Source organism: Equus przewalskii, chromosome X (genome assembly GCF_037783145.1).
Source record: "Equus przewalskii isolate Varuska chromosome X, EquPr2, whole genome shotgun sequence".
NCBI lineage: Eukaryota > Metazoa > Chordata > Mammalia > Perissodactyla > Equidae > Equus > Equus przewalskii.
In genome coordinates, this window is record NC_091863.1 from 68251356 (window position 1) to 68270421 (window position 19066).

General features: G+C 34.3%; 1 pseudogene; it reads right to left on the reverse strand.

Moving 5' to 3' along the window:
- Nucleotides 1-3495: 3495 nt before the first annotated feature.
- LOC139080867 (tigger transposable element-derived protein 1-like) lies at nt 3496-5268 on the reverse strand (annotated as a pseudogene).
- Nucleotides 5269-19066: the final 13798 nt, after the last annotated feature.

Genomic DNA, 19066 nt, shown 5'->3' on the forward strand with positions numbered 1-19066 from the left:
TTTTAAAATCATCTTGTCAATTTCTGTAAAGAAGTCAGCTGGAATTCTGAGAGAAATTTCATTGACTCTGTAGATCAATTTGGAGATTATTGCCATCTTAACAACATGACATCTTCTGATTCCTGAACGTGGAATATTTTTTCCACTTATTTAGATCTTTAATTTCTTTCAACAGTGTTTTGTAGTTTTCAGAGTATGTCATGCATTTCCTTTGTTAAATTTATCCCTAAGTATTTTAGTTTTGATGCAATTGTAAATGGAATTGTTTTCTTAATTGTATTTTTGGACTTTCATTACATGTGTATAGAAATATAGTTGATATTTGTATATTGATCATCTATCCTGCAACCTCGTTGAACACCATTATGAGGATTAGTAATTTTTAGCGTATTCTTTAGGATTTTCATGTGAGACTAGTGATAGTTTCTCTTCTACCTTCTATTTTTTATGCTTTATGTTTCTTTTTCTTGCCTAATACTGGCTAGAACCTGCCAGACGTGCTAGAACTTTCTAGAGTGTTAGATTTTGTCAACTCCTTTTTCTGTCTATTGAGATGACCACTTGGTTTCATTTTTTATTTGTTTGATGTATTGTATCACATTAGTTTATCTTCAGATGTTATAACACCTTTGCATTACTGGGATAAATGCAACTTGTTCATGATGCATAATATTTTTTACATGTGCTAGATTGTTTGCTAGTGTTTTGTTGAGGATTTTGTCCATATGCATAGGAGATATTTGTCAGTAGTTTTATTTCCTTGAGATATTTGGATCAGGCTTTGTTTTCAGGATAATACTGGATTCTTAGAACAAGTTGCAAAGTGTTTTCTTTTAATTTTTGGAAGAGTTCATGAATAATTGATATCCTCCCTTGAATATTTTGTATAATTCAGTATTGAATTATCCAAGCCATATGATCCTGGGCTTTTTTTGTGGGTAGTTGATTATTATTATCATTATTATTAACAATTTAGTCTCCTTAATTGTTATAGGTCTATTCACTTTGTCTATTTTTTCTGTCAACTTCAGTAGTTTCCATCTTTTGAGGAGTTTGTCCATTTCATCTAAATTACCTAATTAACTGGCATACAATTGTTCGTAGTATTCTTTTATAATACTTTTTTATTTCTCTAAAGGTCAGTAGTAATCTCTCCTATTTCATTTTTGATTCTAATAATTTGAGTGTTCCCTTCTTTTTTCTTTGTCAATCTAGCTAAAGGTTTGTCAAATTTTTTGATATTTTCAAAGAACAAACTTGTGGTTTCATTGATGTTTCTCTATTTTTTTTCTGTTCTCTTTTCATTAATTCATGCTTTAATTTTTATTATTTCTATACTTCTGTGGTCTTTAAGATTGTTTTTTTCTCCTTTTTCCAGTGTCTTAAGGTAAGTTTAGCTTACTGATTTGAGATCTGTCTTCTTTCTAAATATAAGCATTTACAACTATAAATTACCATTTAAACATTGCCTTAGGTGTGTCCCATATGTTTTGGTATGTTGTGTCTTCTTTTTCATTCATCTCAATGTATTTTTTGAATTTTCTTTTCAATTTCCATTGCTTCATTATTCCTATATTATTTCCACATATTGGTGAGTTTCCCAGATTTCTTTCTGTTATTGATATAAGATTGCATTTAATTGTCTTTGAAGAATATATTTTGTATTACTTTAAATTTATTGCAGTTTTTTTAATGACCTAATATATGTTCTATCTAGAGAATGTTCTATGTATACTTGAGAAGAATGTATATTGGTTTTTGAGTAGAGTTTTCTACAGATATATGTTAGGTCTAGTTTGTTTGTAGTGTTTTACAATTCTTCTAGTTCCTGTGGATCTTCTGCATAGGTGTTCTATCCACTGTTGAAAGTGGGTATAGAAATTTTGACCTATTACCATTGAATTTTCCCTTTCTCCCTTTATTTCTGTCAATTTTTGCTTTCTGTATTTTGATGCTTTGGTATTAGATGCACATATGTTTATAATTGGTACATTTTCCTGATAGATTGACCCTTTATCATTTGCAAATGTCTTTCTTTATATCTAGTAACATTTTTGTTTTAAAGTCTCTTTTGTCATATATTGATATAGCCATACCAGCTTTCTTGTAGTTGTTGTTTGCGTGATATATATTTTTCTATCCTTTTACTTTCCATCTGTTTGTATTTTTGAGTCTAAGCTGTGCAGACAGCATATAGTTGGATCTTGCTTTCTCATCGGGTCTGACGATCTCTATTATTTGATTGGATTATTTAATCCCTTCACATTTCATGTTATTATTGATATATTTGGATTTATTTTCTGCCATTATACGTATTGTTCTTTAGGTGTTTCATGTAGTTTTCTCCCTCTATTGCTCCTTTACTTTTTTGTGAATATTTTCTATTGTAGCATGTAGATTTCTTCAATAATTTTTTCATGATATTTTTTAGTTACTTCTTTAGTTTACTCTAGGGCTTACCATATACATCTAAACTTATCAGAATCAGCCTCAGGTTTATACTAACTTAATTTCAGTGAGCTGTAGAAACATCACGCTTATATAGCTCTATATTTTCACCTTTTGTGATACTATTGTCATACATGTAACATCTATAAGTATTACAAAGCCAACAATATATACTTACATCAGTTTGTGTAATTTATGTCTTCTAAAGAATCAGAGATGAAAGGAGAGCAAGTATATATTTATACCTTTTGTTAACCTTCTCATTTATTATTTCCATTTCTCATTATTTGTTCTTGTGTATTTTAGTGAACATTTGAATTCATTTCCTTAGCCCAATACATCTTTGCTTCCTACAACCTCCTTTGTGCTGTTATTGGCAAATATTTCTATATTTTATAGGCCTAACAGTACATTATACGCATATTGTTTTATATAATTGCTTTAAAAATCAGTTTAGGAAGAAAGAATGTGTGCATTTATACTGCTTTTTATAATTACATAATTACATTTGTAATTATAATTTGTAAATGAAATGATGCTCTTTCATTTTGATATGAATTAGAATTACTGTCTTAGGTTATGTTCTTTCAACCTGACAAACTTCCTTTAGTATTGCTTGTGAGTTGGTCTTGCTAACAACATATTCTGTTAGCTTTTGTTTATCTGGTAATATCTTTATTTCTCTTTCATTTTTATAAGATAGCTTTACTGGATATTTTATTCTTGAAAAATGCTTTTCTTCATCACTTTGAATAGGTTATTCTACTGCATTCTGGCCTCCATTCTTTCTGATGCAAAATCAGCTGTTAATCTTATCGCAGATGCCTTGTAAGTGACTATAGGAATATCTCAGAAATATTACAGGTTCAGTTTCAGACCACCACATTAAAGCAAATATGGCAAGGGAGTCACATGAATTATTTGGTTTCCCAGTGCATATGAAAGTTACGTTTACAGTATATTGTAGTCCCTTAAGTGTGTAATAGCATTATGTCTAAAAAAACAAAGTACACACCTTAATTAAAAAACCCTTTGTTGCTAAAAATGTTAGCCATCATCTGAGCCTTTAACGAGTCATAATCTTTTTGCTAGTGGAGGGCCTTGCCTCATTGTTGAGGTCTGTTGACTGAGCATGATGATGGTTGCTGAAAATTGGAGTGGTTGTGGCAATTTCTTAAAATAAGACAACAGTGAAGTTTACCACCTTGATTGACTCCTCCTTTAATGAATGATTTCTCTGTAGAATGCAATGCTGTTTGATTGAATTTTACCCACAGTAGAACTTCTTTCAAAATTGGAGTCAATCCTCTCAAACCCTGCTGCTGCTCTATCAACTAAGTTTATGTAATATTCTAAATGTTTTGTTGTCATTTCAACAATCTTCACAGCACCTTCACCAGGAGTAGATTCCATCTCAAGAAGTCACTTTCTTTCCTCATCCATAGGAAGCACATCTTCATCCATTAAATTTTCCTCATGAGATTGCAGCAATTTAGTCACATCTACAGGCTCCACTTCTAATTCTAGTTCTCTTGCTGTTTCCACCACATCTGCAGTTACTTCCTCCACTGAAGTCTTGAACCCTTCAAAGTCATCCATGAAGGCTAGAATCAACTTCTTCCAAACTCCTGTTAATGTTGATATTTTGACCTCATCCCATGAATCACAAATGCTCTTAATAGCATCTAGAGTGGTGAATCCTTTCCAGAAGCTTTTCAATTTACTTCACCTAGATATATCAGAGGAATTACTGTCTATGGCAGCTATAGCCTTACAAAATGTATTTCTTAAATAATAGGACTTGAAAGTTTAAATTACCCTTGATCCCTGTACTGCAGAATGGATGTTGTGTCAGCAGGCATGGAAACATTAATCTTATTGTACATCATTAGAGCTCTTGGGTGACCAGGTGCATTGTCAATGAGCAGTAACATTTTGAAAGGAATCTTTTTTTTCTGAGCATTAGCTCTACAGTGGGCTTAAAATATTCAGTAAACCATGTTATAAACAGATGTGCGGTCATCCACGCTTTTTTGTTTTATTTTTACAGCACAGGCAGAGTAGATTTAGCATAATTCTTAAGGACCCAAGGATTTTCAGAATGGTAAATGAATATTGGCTTCAACTTAAAGTCACTGACTGCTTTAGCCCTTAACAAAAGAGTCAGCCTATCCTTTGAAGTCTTGAAGCCAGGCATTGACTTCTCCTCTCTAACTATGAAAGTCCTAGATGGCATCTTCTTCCAATATAAGGCTGTTGCATCTACACTGAAAATCTGTTGTTTAGTATAGCCACCTTCATTAATGATTTTAGCTATATCTTCTTGATAACTTGCTGAAGCTTCTACATCAGCACTTGCTGCTTCACCTTGCACTTTTATGTTATAGAGATGGCTTCTTTTTTTAAATCTCATGAACCAACCTCTGCTAGCTTCAAACTTTCCTTCTGTAGCTTCCTCACCTCTCTCAGCCTTTATAGAATTGAAGAAAGTTAGAATCTTGCTCTAGATTTGGCTTTGGTTTAAGGGAATGTTGTAGCTGTTTGAACTTCTATCCAAACCACTAAAATTTTCTCCATGTCACCAATAAGGCTGTTTTGCTTTCTTATCGTTCATGTCTTCACTGGAGTAGCAGATTTAGTCTCCTTCAAGAACTTTTGCTTTGCATTCACAACTTGCTTAACTGTTTGGTGCAAGAGGCCTAACTTTCAGCCTATCTTGGCTTTCAACATGCCTTCCTCAGCAACCTTAATCATTTCTGGCTTTTGATTTAAAGTGAGAGATGTGCAAGTCTTCCTTTCATTTGAACACTTAGAGGCCATTGTAGGGTTACTAATTGGCCTAATTTCAATATTGTTGTGTCTCAGGGAATAGGGGGACCCAAGGAGAGTGAGAGAGACAGATGAATGGTCAGTCAGTGGAGCAGTCAGAACACACACAACATTATCAGTTGAGTTTGCTGTCTTATATCGGCACAGTTTGTGGCACCCCAAAACAATTACAATGATAACATCAAAGAGCACTGATCACAGATCACCATAACAAATATAATAATAATGAACACGTTTAAAATATTGTGAGAATTACCACAATATGACACAGAGATATGAAGTGAAAAATTGCTGTTGGAAGAATGGCACCGATAAACTTGCTTGACCCAGGGTTGCCACAAACTCCATTTGCAAAAAACACAGTACCTGCTAAGTGTAGTAAAGCAAAGCACAATAAAACAAGGTAGGTCTGTAGTTATTTTTCTCACTGCTTTCAAGATTTTATTCTTGTTTTCGGCATTCATAATTTTTACCATGATATGTCTGTGACTCTGTGTTTATTCAGAGTGGAATCACTGACTCAGGGCACAGAGCAAGGACAGTTGGGGTGCCAGTATTATTAGTGGCACCACACCTATGGTAGAGCCTTCACTCAGCGAGTAGAGGCTGGGCAGAAGAATCCCCACCTTCCCAGCCACACCTGCCCAGAACTTAGTCGCAGCAACAAATATCTTGGTTCAGGATAATAAATGGTAACATCCTACCCCTCTAGAGAAGATAACCCTCCTACAGGGAGCTTGGTGGAGAGGGAGGCCTGTGTTCTTTGCTTCACCAGTCTAGAGTGGAGTTTCCATATTGCTGAAATGGAAGGTAGGACAGAAGGAGTAAGTCTGTGTTTAAATACCAGTCTTGCTGTTCTTACCACATTTTAGCAGCTTGAGTAAATGCTTCTTTATTTACTGTACATTCTTGGGGCCATTTCCAGAGACTTAAAATAGTTGCTTTTTGTTTGTTTTTATAATTTTTGGCAGTTTTTCTGGGAAGTGGATCTGTGGAGCTCATCTCATTGTTATGCTGGAAGTCCCTCAATTCATGCTGTTATTAGAATTTTTTTTTTGCTCTAGCATAAAAAAGACTAAGGTGAACAGCTTTCAAAATACAATTAACTGAAAAGAAGTTTGCAAAATCATTGTTACCAGATATTAAGTGCCATAATCTCTGTACAACAATTTACTATGCAGTAATGGGGAACCAGAGGAAAACGTATGTCTCATTCTTTTACCTAGGAAATATCTTATAATCTTATTTGAGAAGCAAGAAATATAACAGATATAAAATGGTTAGATAAAAATAAACAATGTTTGAAAATGATCTAAATTGAATGGTATGGACAGGCGTTTCCCAACTGGGTTCTGTGAAACACTGTTAGAATTTCAGAGAAAAATGGCTCTGTGCTCAAATAAATTTAGGAAATGCTGCTTATTATAATACCTCTTAGTATTTGCAATGTACGTTTGCATATTTAATATTCCAATTAGTGCTCCAATAAAGAAACCTTTTAAATTTTGTTTTACTCAGTTTTTCCTAAAGTATTCAACCATTGAAAACACCCAACCAAGAATACCTATTGAGTGCTTATGTGACGCAGTTAAGAAATGCTAGTGTAAATAAAAAGTGCTTGTTAAGAATTACCTTTCCTCCCAAATTATATTGTTTGTTATATTATAGCACATGATTCCCTATAGATCAACATTTATAATTGTAGTTCATACATAAAATTTTAATTTCCTGTTGTGTTAAAAAGGACTGAAGGACTATGGGATATACTCATTGACTCTAGACAAGAGGCAACGGTGTGATATGTAGAATTTGTTTGGTAAAATAAACAAATAAATATATAAAAATTTGTTTGGGCATAAAAGAGGATGATTTTATCTACTTTGGAGCCTTTAGTAGTATATCAACTAACTGGAAGTTAGATAATGGACTAAGAGCAAAAAACAGGTCTTGGGGAATTAATAGGGAGACTTGTACTTAAGCAAAGAAAGGCTAAGAAAAATACACTGATTAAAGAGGAGTTGGATCAGAAACTAAGGGACTAACTTTGTCATGGTTCATGTAGCTATGGAGCAAAGAAAATAATTTCATTTTAAGCCTGAGGTTTATACACCTAGATACCTCAAAGGAACCAGAGGGAATAGTGAGCCTGCTGGCCTAGGTGTAAAGGAAAAAGAAACTTGAGCCTCTCACTTTTCTACAGCTTTCCAACTTGTTTGTTTGATATACGCACATATTAGAGTGATATGTACAAAAATAATAGAAAAGTAACTGAATGCACTTAAATAAAACTAAAGGTTTATCCGTGAGCTCTAAGGAAAAGATTTTAGTCACATTACTTTTCATGGATTAGTTTTCAAAACTGATATTTTTGGATCTATTAGATCCTTAAATAGCTTGAAATCATATAAATTAGATCATGCACTTTCCCTCTCTGTTGCTCTGTCTCTTTGGGGCAAATTATTTTACCTTGATAAATAAATTTTACCTCCATTTATGTATTTCTCAATAGAGATAATAACCATTTCATAGGATTATTATGAGGGACTATATATACAAAGGATACACATATATACAAATGAGATCACATATCCAAGACACCTGGCATATATTTGAAGTTCGGTTAATGCTAGTTCCCATTCCCTTCTACCCCTATATACCTCATATTTTTTATTTATACCTAAATGGACTTAACTAGTTCCTCAGTAAAGAGTTAGATGGAAAAATCATGGGGAAAGAAAAACTTTTATTTTTGCAACAGCTATATCCCAAGTCAGTAGCTCTCAAATTTAAGCATGCATCAAAATCACCTTGGGGGGCTGGTTTAAACAAAAATGGCTGGACCCAAATCCCAGAGTTTCTGATTCAGTAAGTCTGGGGTGGGCCAGAGAATTTTCATTTCTAACAAGTTCCCAGGTTATGCTGATGCTACTGATCTAGGAAAACCGTTGTGAGAAGCACCGACGTAGGTAATGGGGGCAGATTACAGCAAGATGAATACTGATTAACTAAATTAATTAATAAACAATATTAAATACAAAAGTGGTTCTTAACCTTTTTTGGGTAATGGACCTCTTTGAAAGTCTGATGAAAAAACTCAGGAAGTTTATAGACCCCTTTGAGATATTTCCATGCACCCAGAAGTACACAAATTCCAGGTTAGGAGCCTACCCTAGAGTGCAATATGCTGTATTCTTAATCTGAAGCACTTCTCACTTTTGTCCCACCTCCATGAAGAGCAAGATTATAGAGCATATCACAGTGCCTCTAACACAGTACACGCTAAACATGTGTGTGTAATGATGAGTGAGTGATAATCATCTATCAGTTATCCGATCTCCTTCTAGAGATGGTTAAAATAGGTTGAGCCCACAGGGCATACACTTAGGAGAGAGCATAAAATGGGAGAGGGCCAACAGTGTTGCTCTAGAATAAGAGAACATTTTAAAAAGTCTGTTTTCGCTAACTCTCTCTTGCTTCCTATACACTTTCTGTTTTGATGATATAGAAAGCTGTTCTTTCCTACCATAACCAATTTTCCTGGGCATATTGTCTGTTCTCTGCCTTCCTTATCTTAGTCCCGAATGCTTTCCTAAGACCTCACCCTTTACTCCATCTGTAGTATTTGGCAGACTACTAGATAGTCAAATTGAATTTCTGTTTTGATATCCTTTGACTTCTTAGTCAGCTTCAGGCACCTTGCCAATTAAAGCTATCATGCTTTGCTTTGTTTCATATGTTGGTGACTTGTACAGTGAAATAAAATTATCAGCTTATTTCACATCGGGTAATCAACAGATATCTGATAATAGAAACTTACATTATAGCTAACGCAAATCTAATTTGTTCTGTGACTTAGAGAAGCAACAGGTTCAGGGGCTCACCACCAAGTCTTTAACCATTTATTTCCCTATATACTTGCAACGGCCAAAATATTATTTTAGTTAATGCCATATTTATTTCTGAAGGAACTGTCACCCAACACGATTTACTGGTAAAACAGTGATTCCAACATTTTTGGAGTTACTATATCCTATCTTTAATTCCTTTTCTTTGACTCTTCCACAGAAGCGCTGTACAATATATGTGTTATTTTTTAGGTGAAAGGAAATGCAAATTCACTTTATTTTGAGAACTTCAATATATTCCTTGAGAAAAATCAGAAATAGAATTATTTCAAATACAATTGTGTGTCTAGGGGCTGGGGTGGGGAGTTTGAAACAGTATCTTTGCAAATGGCAGATAATAATTGCTTGCAAAAACATAATCTTTGATATATTAATTTCAAATATTTTCTTTGCCTCTCTATAAAAGGTACAAATTAGGTTGTGTCATCATTTCCTAGAGAAAATGAGACAATTTAATTTTGCTTTTCTCATTTATAAAACAGTTTCCCCTATGTACCATTCATTATATTTCAGTGACATTTGTTCAGGGTTTGGTGATGCCTCAATAATAAGTACACACACACATACAATAAGCCCATCTTATTTATCTTATTTTTATAATGTGAAAAAGGAAATTTAAATTAAAAATTGCTGTATCATTGGAAATTGCCATAAACCTTGTGATTATGAACACAGTGCAGTAAGGGATAAATCATAACATAATCACAACAATGGTGAAAACAGTATCTCATTTTTAAGTGGCACACTCACTAGTGTAAGAGTAGTAAATAAAAAAGTTTTACCTTGAGGCTATTTCTAGGCCAAATAGACAAACAAGAACACATAGAGAATAGTCTATACTAAACCCTATGTATAGCAGGTATTACCTCAAGAAAGTTATTGCAAGAAAATAGTTATTTCATATGCTCATATCCAAAAGGTATTGTTCTGTTTATCCACATTTACTTATTTTTTCTAAGGTGTCTTACTAAGAATGTTGGTTTTACTTTTATTTTCACAAGCATTATTATTATTCTAATATGATAAATTTCTTTAGAAGCTCCAGCTCCTAAACATTTTAAATTTTTGAGACTGGCTCTTTAGAAAACTTTTTAAAAAATGTCAGAGATGGAGATGTTTCAGATTGTCAAAGGCACTGTCAATGGAACAAACTATTTCTTGAAAATTGTAGGAGGAAATACCCCCCAAAATAAGTTGCGGTATAGATAAATGTGGAAGATACTTTTTAAAATATATAGTGTTAATGATGGAGGGAGAGTAAGAGTAGAATTGAGATTTACATTGTGGAATATTCTACAAAGAAACTCAACACTAGAATAAATACTACTACTTAGTGCAAATGTTCTTGGAAACACATCCGTCTGTCTTTCCTTCTCTCTCTGTCTATGTGAAACAGAACAAGAGTTAGCTCAATTCAATGATCTTCAATTAATCATCATCCCACCTATGTCAGCAGTGTCTCTTAGTATGGAGATAGATAGTTTTGCAACAATAAGAATCCCTAAATCTTTTTTAATAACATTAAAAAATAATATCTGGTGGTATCTCATAAGACACACTATGCTGGGCCGTGTTCTGTTATTTCTTCTTGGAAATATAAATTTAAGTACTAATATAAGCTTGTACACTTAGCCCGTGCATTTTGAGGAAAAATATTATGAGTGTACTGGATATTATACCTATTATACTTATTCCTATATACCATTAGAAAATATTGAAATTCAAGACAAATTGGGAATTTTATGTCGATGAAAAGAAGAGAATGAGGAGTAGGGAAACAGAAATTCTAATAAATTCAGCCACAGCCCTTTTAGTAAAAGCTGGGTTGATTTTGTATGCCTAGCAAATGTTCTCAGTCTGAAAGGAAAGAGTCAAATTTTCCTAGTTGGATATTTTTAAATATTATGTCAAACTTCTCACCTAATATTCTATAGTAAAGAGACCTTGCACAAATTCCAGACATTGCTTATCCAAGTATACCTGAATTGAACAAAGCTTATAATGGTAGGCAGGGCTCATTTATAAGACATCTTTATATGGAACTCTGTTCTGTGGAGCAGAGATGTAGAAAACATATCCTGCAACTTTGTCATTAAGACAGTGAACCTTGAGTAATTATACCAATGGAATATTTTAGTCACATATGCATAGATTTGTCCAATAACCAGTGTAATAACTTTCACAAAATACTTCTTTAAATTAACAGCCTCCTATACCCCAATATTTGCCAGAAACAAAGTGGAATAATCATATTGTTTCTTTAATTTTAGGTTAAGAATAGATGATTGAAGTAATTTTTTTTTTTTTAAAGATTTTATTTTTTCCTTTTTCTCCCCAAAGCCCCCCGGTACATAGTTGTATATTCTTCGTTGTGGGTCCTTCTAGTTGTGGCATGTGGGACGCTGCCTCAGCGTGGTTTGATGAGCAGTGCCATGTCCACGCCCAGGATTCGAACCAACGAAACACTGGGCCGCCTGCAGCGGAGCGCGCGAACTTAACCACTCGGCCACGGGGCCAGCCCCAAGTAATTTAATTTTTTTAAAAAAAACTAAACTATTACCCACTAAAGGCAACTTTAAAAAAAAAAGACATTACTTTGATGTCTTGGATTAGGTCAAAGAAAAAAGCATTGTTATTCAGTGATTTTTCTTTATGTAAACGAACCTTCATATTTCTCCTTCCTATGAGCTGACAGATGTCTACCACATAAATTCTCTAAGAACTAAGATACTAACCATTGTGCTGTGACCTCTAAATCATATTTATGAATTTTGAAAGCATATTTCATAGTTGCTATTCATGAAAAAAAGATATACACTACTTGTATTCATTCCAAAATCAATACACAAAATATATTCATATACCATGCTATATGGAAGTGAAATATTTTGGAAGAAAGAAGAGAGTTTAATAATCTCTCAGTTAAACGTATTGATATATTTATCCTATCTACCTGAACCTGAACTCAACTAAAAAGAATAAAAACAAAAGCTCTTAATCTGATCCAGGGTTTCTCAACCTCAGCACTACTGATATTTTGGACTAGGGGCTGTTGTAGGGGCTGTGCTGTGCATTGTGGGATATTTAGTAGCATACCTGGCATCTACCCTGTAGTTGCCGGTAGCAACTCTTCAGCATTTGTGACTACTAATTATGCCTCTAGACATTGTCAAATGTCCCCTGGATGGAGGACAACACCCCAGTTGAGCAACACTTATTAAAATGACCTTTAAGAAGTGAGAAATTGGATCAGGATGAATGATGACAGTGTATTAGAACTGGTATTAATATCCTTAATCACTCATTCAACATGTATTTATGGATTTCTTACTATCCACAAGGCATTTTGATGAATGTTAGGGAGACAATGATGGACAGAATAAACAGGGTCCCTGCTCATTAAAGTGGAGGTACATTAAACAAATAATTATAAAATTATGTAATAATAACTTATGCTAAGTGCTATGAAGGAGAAGTGCCATGTGTTAGAAGAGCATAAAACTGAGCTTCGCTTAGCCTATGGTGCTATGGATAGCTTCCCTGAGGAAGCGACATTGAAGTAGAGAACTGAACAATTGGTAGATGTTAGCCAGGAAAAGATGCATAGAACTTAATTTTGCCTTTAAAAATGCATTCATATTGATGGGCCACTTTTCCTGCATCGTTTAACATGTATAACAATGCAATTTCTAAACTGATAGGAAACTCAAATATTTTTCTTCACATATGTTGTATTATACTTTTGAAAGATTTTAACATCTGAAACCAAAGTAAATGCAAACCAGTGCTTAGTTATTTTTTCATTAAATCGAACAGAAACTTTGATTTTTTTCCTTAGGATCACAGCTTCTCTAATGTTCCTTTAGCAATCAAGTTTTAAGAATACATTTTACCTCTTGGCCACACACTTGGTCAATAAAAAATTAGAAATTCGATGAAGTCTAAATAACCCTTTTCAGATAGAGCCACATATCTCTTAGAAATTATACTTTTAATAAACTTCTATTGTTTAATTAGTTCACTGTTATTGGCAGTTAAGTATAGCTATACCACAGAGTACACTAAAAGTTGGCAAAAATGATGTTACTGCTATGATCTTTGATCACACTCAGCATTAATTTTTAATCCATTATTATCATTTTGACATGAATCTCATTTAGAGAATACTAAATAGCTTAGCAAATATATGATCACAGATTAAAATTAACTGAAGATATTGTCAACTCGTCTGTGTATGTTCTGAGGCATATATTTTTGTTATTAAAGTTATACATGCACATTATAAAAACGTCAAACAGCAAAAAAGGGTATAAAGTCATAATTAAATGCCCTTTCCACTCATATACAGAAATATTTTATGCTCAGTAATGAAACTTTTTGTGGCCAAAGGAACAACAACTAAACAAATGCTGTAATTTCTTTGATATATAAGCAACAGAGTGCTTAAAAAGGATAAGAGAATCATATTACACTTTATGAAGATGAATAAAAAGGGGCTTAATCGACTGGTGACTGGCAGTCCCCACAACAAATATAGATAATGTAACTTTCCTAGGTTGCTTTGGCATTTATACCCTTGAACTCAGTTAAGATTGTTATATTACTCTCTTAAGAAAAGTTTTAATTTACTGAAAAGAGAAACATGATTTTAGAGAGTAAAGCTTAATTTAGAAAATAGATTTTAGAAGCTTTAAAAATCCTTATAAACCGTTAAATTCTGTATAGTCAGCATCAAAGAAGAAACAAATTATCATTTCCAAAAGAATCAAGCTTATTAATTACATAAGCTTAATTTTTATAGGCTCCTTGGTGATTCAGTAAGAATTTCAGTGGTTTATTAATGTGATCCTAAGGATAGGATTCAGTATTTCCCAGATAGTGTGCCACAATTTTATTTTCATGTCCTTTCCTTTTCTTGTTTCTTCTCAAGGTGCCTGAAAAACGTTTTTATATATTTACATTTTTCATACTCATGATAGGCAATTTGTAATTGTGGAAACAACTGTCTCACTCTACCTCTTATATTTGCTCATTCAATTGGAGTAATCTTACAAGAATCAAATTTATAAAAATGATAAGAAATATGGCAAAACTGGATAAATGAGAATATGTTTTGGATTAAAGAAAGTTGTGCTGTTTGACTAAGCTTCTGTAAATATTCACAAGTGAGAGCAACTACTGCAACAAAAGTGCCAGTTACCTGAAAGACAGCCAAGTTCGTTTTTGTGGGGTTACTCCTTCCCTTGGTATTTAGACGAACTTGCTCTAGCTTTCATTTCGTGTTTGGTGGGAGATCCAGCATGTTTCACCTTCTTCCCCAATGTCATGGGCTGAATTGTGTCTCCCAAAATTCATGTGTTGAAGCCCTAACCCTCAGTACCTCAGACGTGACTGTGTTTAGAGATAGGGTCTTTAAAGAGGTAATTAAATTAAAATGAGGCCATTAGAGTGGACCCTAATCCAATGTGACTGATGTCTTTATAAGAAGAGAAAATTTGGACACAAAGAAAGACACCAGGGTTGCATGCACAGACAAAAAGCCATTAGAGGACACAGCAAGAAGGTTGCCTTCTGGAGCCAAGGAAAGAGCCTCAGGAGAAGTCAAACCTGGTGACACTTTGGTCTTGGACTTCTAATCTCTAGAACTGTGAGAAAATACATTTCTGTTGTTTAAGACACCCAGGTTGTGGTGTTTTGTTTTAGAAGCTCTAGCAAACTAATATGCCCAATATTCCTAGGGTCATTAATTTGCAGCACAGCAAATAATTTAGAATATTATACACCTCTATTCTTAAAATTCCTTGGCCACTGCCATCACTGGAAGTTTCTCATTGCCCATTTCTTCCGCTATTGAGCTGGATCCCATCTCTTTGTCTACCTGATCTCATTTTTCGTATTTCATCTTCTCTCCATTTTTCTGACACCTCATTCTCACTCTCTCAGGCTGTGCCTAGAAATTCAGAACATTCCTCAATTCATTATGCAAAGCAGTTTACCTCTCCAACTCTCTCTTCCTGCCCTTTTTACTCTATATGGATTTCTGCTTCAAGATGAAAATTCGTTTAAGTCACTCCAGTAAACAAAGAACAAAGGATTCCGGGTATCAACTCTGGACCAAAAAAATAAAGTTCCTGACTTTTTAGACTATCGAATAAGTATATAACTATGACTCATGATAAACTACTATGAAAGAACATTAAAGATTATGATCAGAAAGTTATGTGATTCATTAAAGAGATTATAACAGGATGACCTGATTTAGAATGGTATGTCTTAGAAGATTTCTTTGAGCAAGTGACTTTTAAGCTGAAACCTGAAGGATGCTTAGTATTTGGCCAAGTGAAAAATTGCCAATAGAGTTGTCTAAGAAGAGAAGACTAAATCTGTGAAAGTTCTGAGGTGGAAAAGAATTTGTTTTATTTAAGGGGTGAAGCCAGTGTGGCTGAGCTAGCAGTAGAGTCAATCAAGGTGATGTTAGAGAGTAGCATATATCAGGCAGGGCATCTGGGGGTACACATTATTTCTCTTTTCTGAACATCATTAAAGTTAATTTCAAGCTTTCTGTCTTTAGTAATATGCCTATGAAAAGTGTTCTTGAATGGGCCCTCACTTGTTGAGTTGTCCCACAGATACATTTCTAGGTTTGACCCTGATAGACATGAACCACATCAGATAGGACTTTCTAGGCCATAGTAGACTTTTATATTTCTTAATTTTATCCTAAGTGCAATGGAAAAACCTTTGAAATATGGTGATAAATATCCCCAGGTTTCTTATTTAGCATAGTTTCTGTTTTCTTTACCGTCTAACCCATTCCCTCTGGACAAGCTCGGTTCATCATGTCCTTAAGAGAAATCTGCCCACGTGTGGTGTGACCAGCACAGAGTAAATTTGGAGTACCATGTTCCTTTTCTGTACTTCAAGCTCTTATTAATTTACCTGAGATCACATTGGTTATTTTTGCAGCCACATTCAACTATTGATGCAAAGAATCATAGAAATTTAGAATTTCAAGGAAACATTGAAATATTTTAATCCAATCACTTCACTTTGAAGGTGAAGAAACTGACGCTTAGAGCATGAATTTATATAAAATCCTGAAGGAATTTTCATACTAACTGTTATAAAACCTCTCCCTGTATTTTGTACTTGTTTATTTAGAAGTATATATTAAATCTCTTTTTGATAGATTTGGCTACTTTTTCCAGCCTGTTAAGAGATTTTTGCATAATAAATACATCAAACAATATGTTTGGCCAAACTCTCAGCCTCACTGCATATGTGAATGACCGTCTCTCCTCCTAGTCAAGTCTTTCACAAAAGCTATAAAATAGAATACGGCAGAAGACAGCCTTTGACCATACCATAAGAGATGTATGTCCAGTGAGACTTTGATACATTAATTCTTTGTCTAGTTATTCAACTAGTTACAGATACTTAGCTGTCTTGTTGACTTGCCTGTGCATGTTATACCACCAAACAGGCTGATCTCTTCACTTTACTCCACAAGACAGTACATTGAACTTAATGTGATTGCACATTCTATTTGCTTGGTTTGGAATAACTTCACTCATCTACTAAGACTTCTCTATTCTTTAATGCCTAGGCTTTCTCCATGTAGATTTCCTGAATGACTTCTATCCCCAGTGCTTCCCTTTTTAAGCAAAGTCCCTTTCCCTTTCTACTTTTAGTTTGCACTATACTACTCAATACATATTCATATTCTGTCTTTTGTGTTTCTCTAATTGTTTTGTGTGTGAGTACTGTATCACTAACTTTTTTCATGACACTGAATTGACTAGCCTTGTGCTCCAAATTATTGTCTCACAACTAAAAAAAATGTTCTTTTTCTTTCTTTGGAAATTAATTTGTGATGGGTCAGAACCACTTAAAAAGTGATATAGATTTGATGTAAGAACAAGGATTCTGTCTGGGTTTAAATCCCGGCTTTCCACTTACTTCTTGTGTGACTTTAGGAGTGATTATCCTCTCTGTGCTTCACAGTTTCTTCATCTGTAAAAAAGAAATAAAAATAGCACCAACCTCATAGGGTTATTTTTAATTTGAATGTTTAGTACACTTACTCTAAAGTTATTCTTTTTCTTATGAAATCCTATGATCGCCCTGGAGTATGTTCTTTGCTTTGACCTGTTGTGCATGCTGGAAGGAACACCTTTGCATGTCCTCCCTGATCCTAGTTTGGCCGTGGGAGATCCTTCCTGTCTCTCATACTCAGTAGGCACATCTGAGGTGGGTGTTACTGTGCATGCTCTCCTTGGTGCTGTAGAGTTTTCATCTACTCATTAGTAGTTCAGATTAGGGGAGCCCCAGGGCTTACCCAGGCCAGAATTGTGGTTTCTTTGGCAATAACATTCCCTCAGGAACTTTTTTAAAATTATCATTTTATTCAGGTAACATTGGTTTATAGCATATATAAATTTCAGGTGTACATCATTGTACTTCAGCTTCTGTGTAGACTGTATCTTGTTCACCACCAAAAGTCTAGTTGCCGTCTTTCACTGTACAAATGTGCCCTTTTACTCCTTTTGCCCTCCCCCCTCCCCTCTTCCCATCTGGTAATCATCAATCTGTTATCTGTGTCTGTGTGTTTGTTTCTTTTTCTTGTTTTTTTGATTTTCCACTTATGAGTGAAATCATATAGTATTTGGCTTTCTCTGTCTGATCTACTTCGCTTAGAATAATACCTGCAAGGTCCATCTATGTTGTTGCAAATGGGAAGATTTAATCATTTTTTTGTGGCTGAGTAGTATTCCATTGTGTGTACATATCACATCTTCTTTATCTGTTCATCCAATGATGCACACTTAGGTTATTTCTAAGATTTGGCTATTGTGAATAATGCTGCAATGTACACAGGGGTGCATATATCTTTTAAGATTAGTGTTTTTGTGCTCTTTGGATAAAGACCCAGAAGTGGAATACCCGGATCATATGGTAGTGCTGCTATTAATTTTTTGAAGAATCTCCATACTGTTTTACATAGTGGCTGAACCAGTTTGCATCCCTGCCTGCAGTATATAAAGGTTCCCTTTTCTCCACATCCTCTACAACACTTGTTATTTCTTGCCTTTTTAATAACGGTGATTCCGATGGGCATGAGATGATATCTCTTTGTAGTTTTAATTTGCATTTCCCTAATAATTAGTGTTGTTGAACATCTTTTCATGCACCTATTGGCCATAGATATGGTGTATATCTTATTGGGGAAAATGTCTGTTTAGATCTTGTGCTCATTTTTGAATTGGCTTGTTCATTTTTTTGTTGTTGAGTTTTGTGAGTTCTTTATATATTTTGGATATTAACTCCTTATCAAATATATTATTTGCAAATATTTTCTCCCAATTGGTGGGTTGTTGTTTCATTTTGTTGATGGTTTCCTTTGCCACGCAGAAGCTTTTTAGTTTGATGTAGCCCATTTTTTAATTTCTCTTTTGTTTCCCTTGCCTGAGGAGACATGAGATTCAAAATGATACTGCTGAGGCTGATGTTGAAGAGCATACCATCTATGTTTTCTTCTAGGAATTTTGTGGTGTCAGGTCTTGCATTCAAGTCTTTGATCCATTTTGAGTTAATTTTTGTGTATGGTGTAAGATAATGGTTTATTTTCATTCTCTTGCACACGGCTGTGCAGTTTTCCCAACTGAGAAGAGGCTTTCTTTCCTCCATTGTATGTTCTTGGCTTCTTTGTTGAAAATTAGCTCTCCATAGATGTGTAGGTTTATTTCTGGGCTCTGAATTATGTTCTGTGATCTGTGTATCTGTTTTTTTGCCAGTACCGTGCTGTTTTGATTACTATAGCTTTGTAGTATATTTTGAAATCAGGGAGTGTGATATCTCCAGCTCTGTTCTTTTTTCTCAGGATT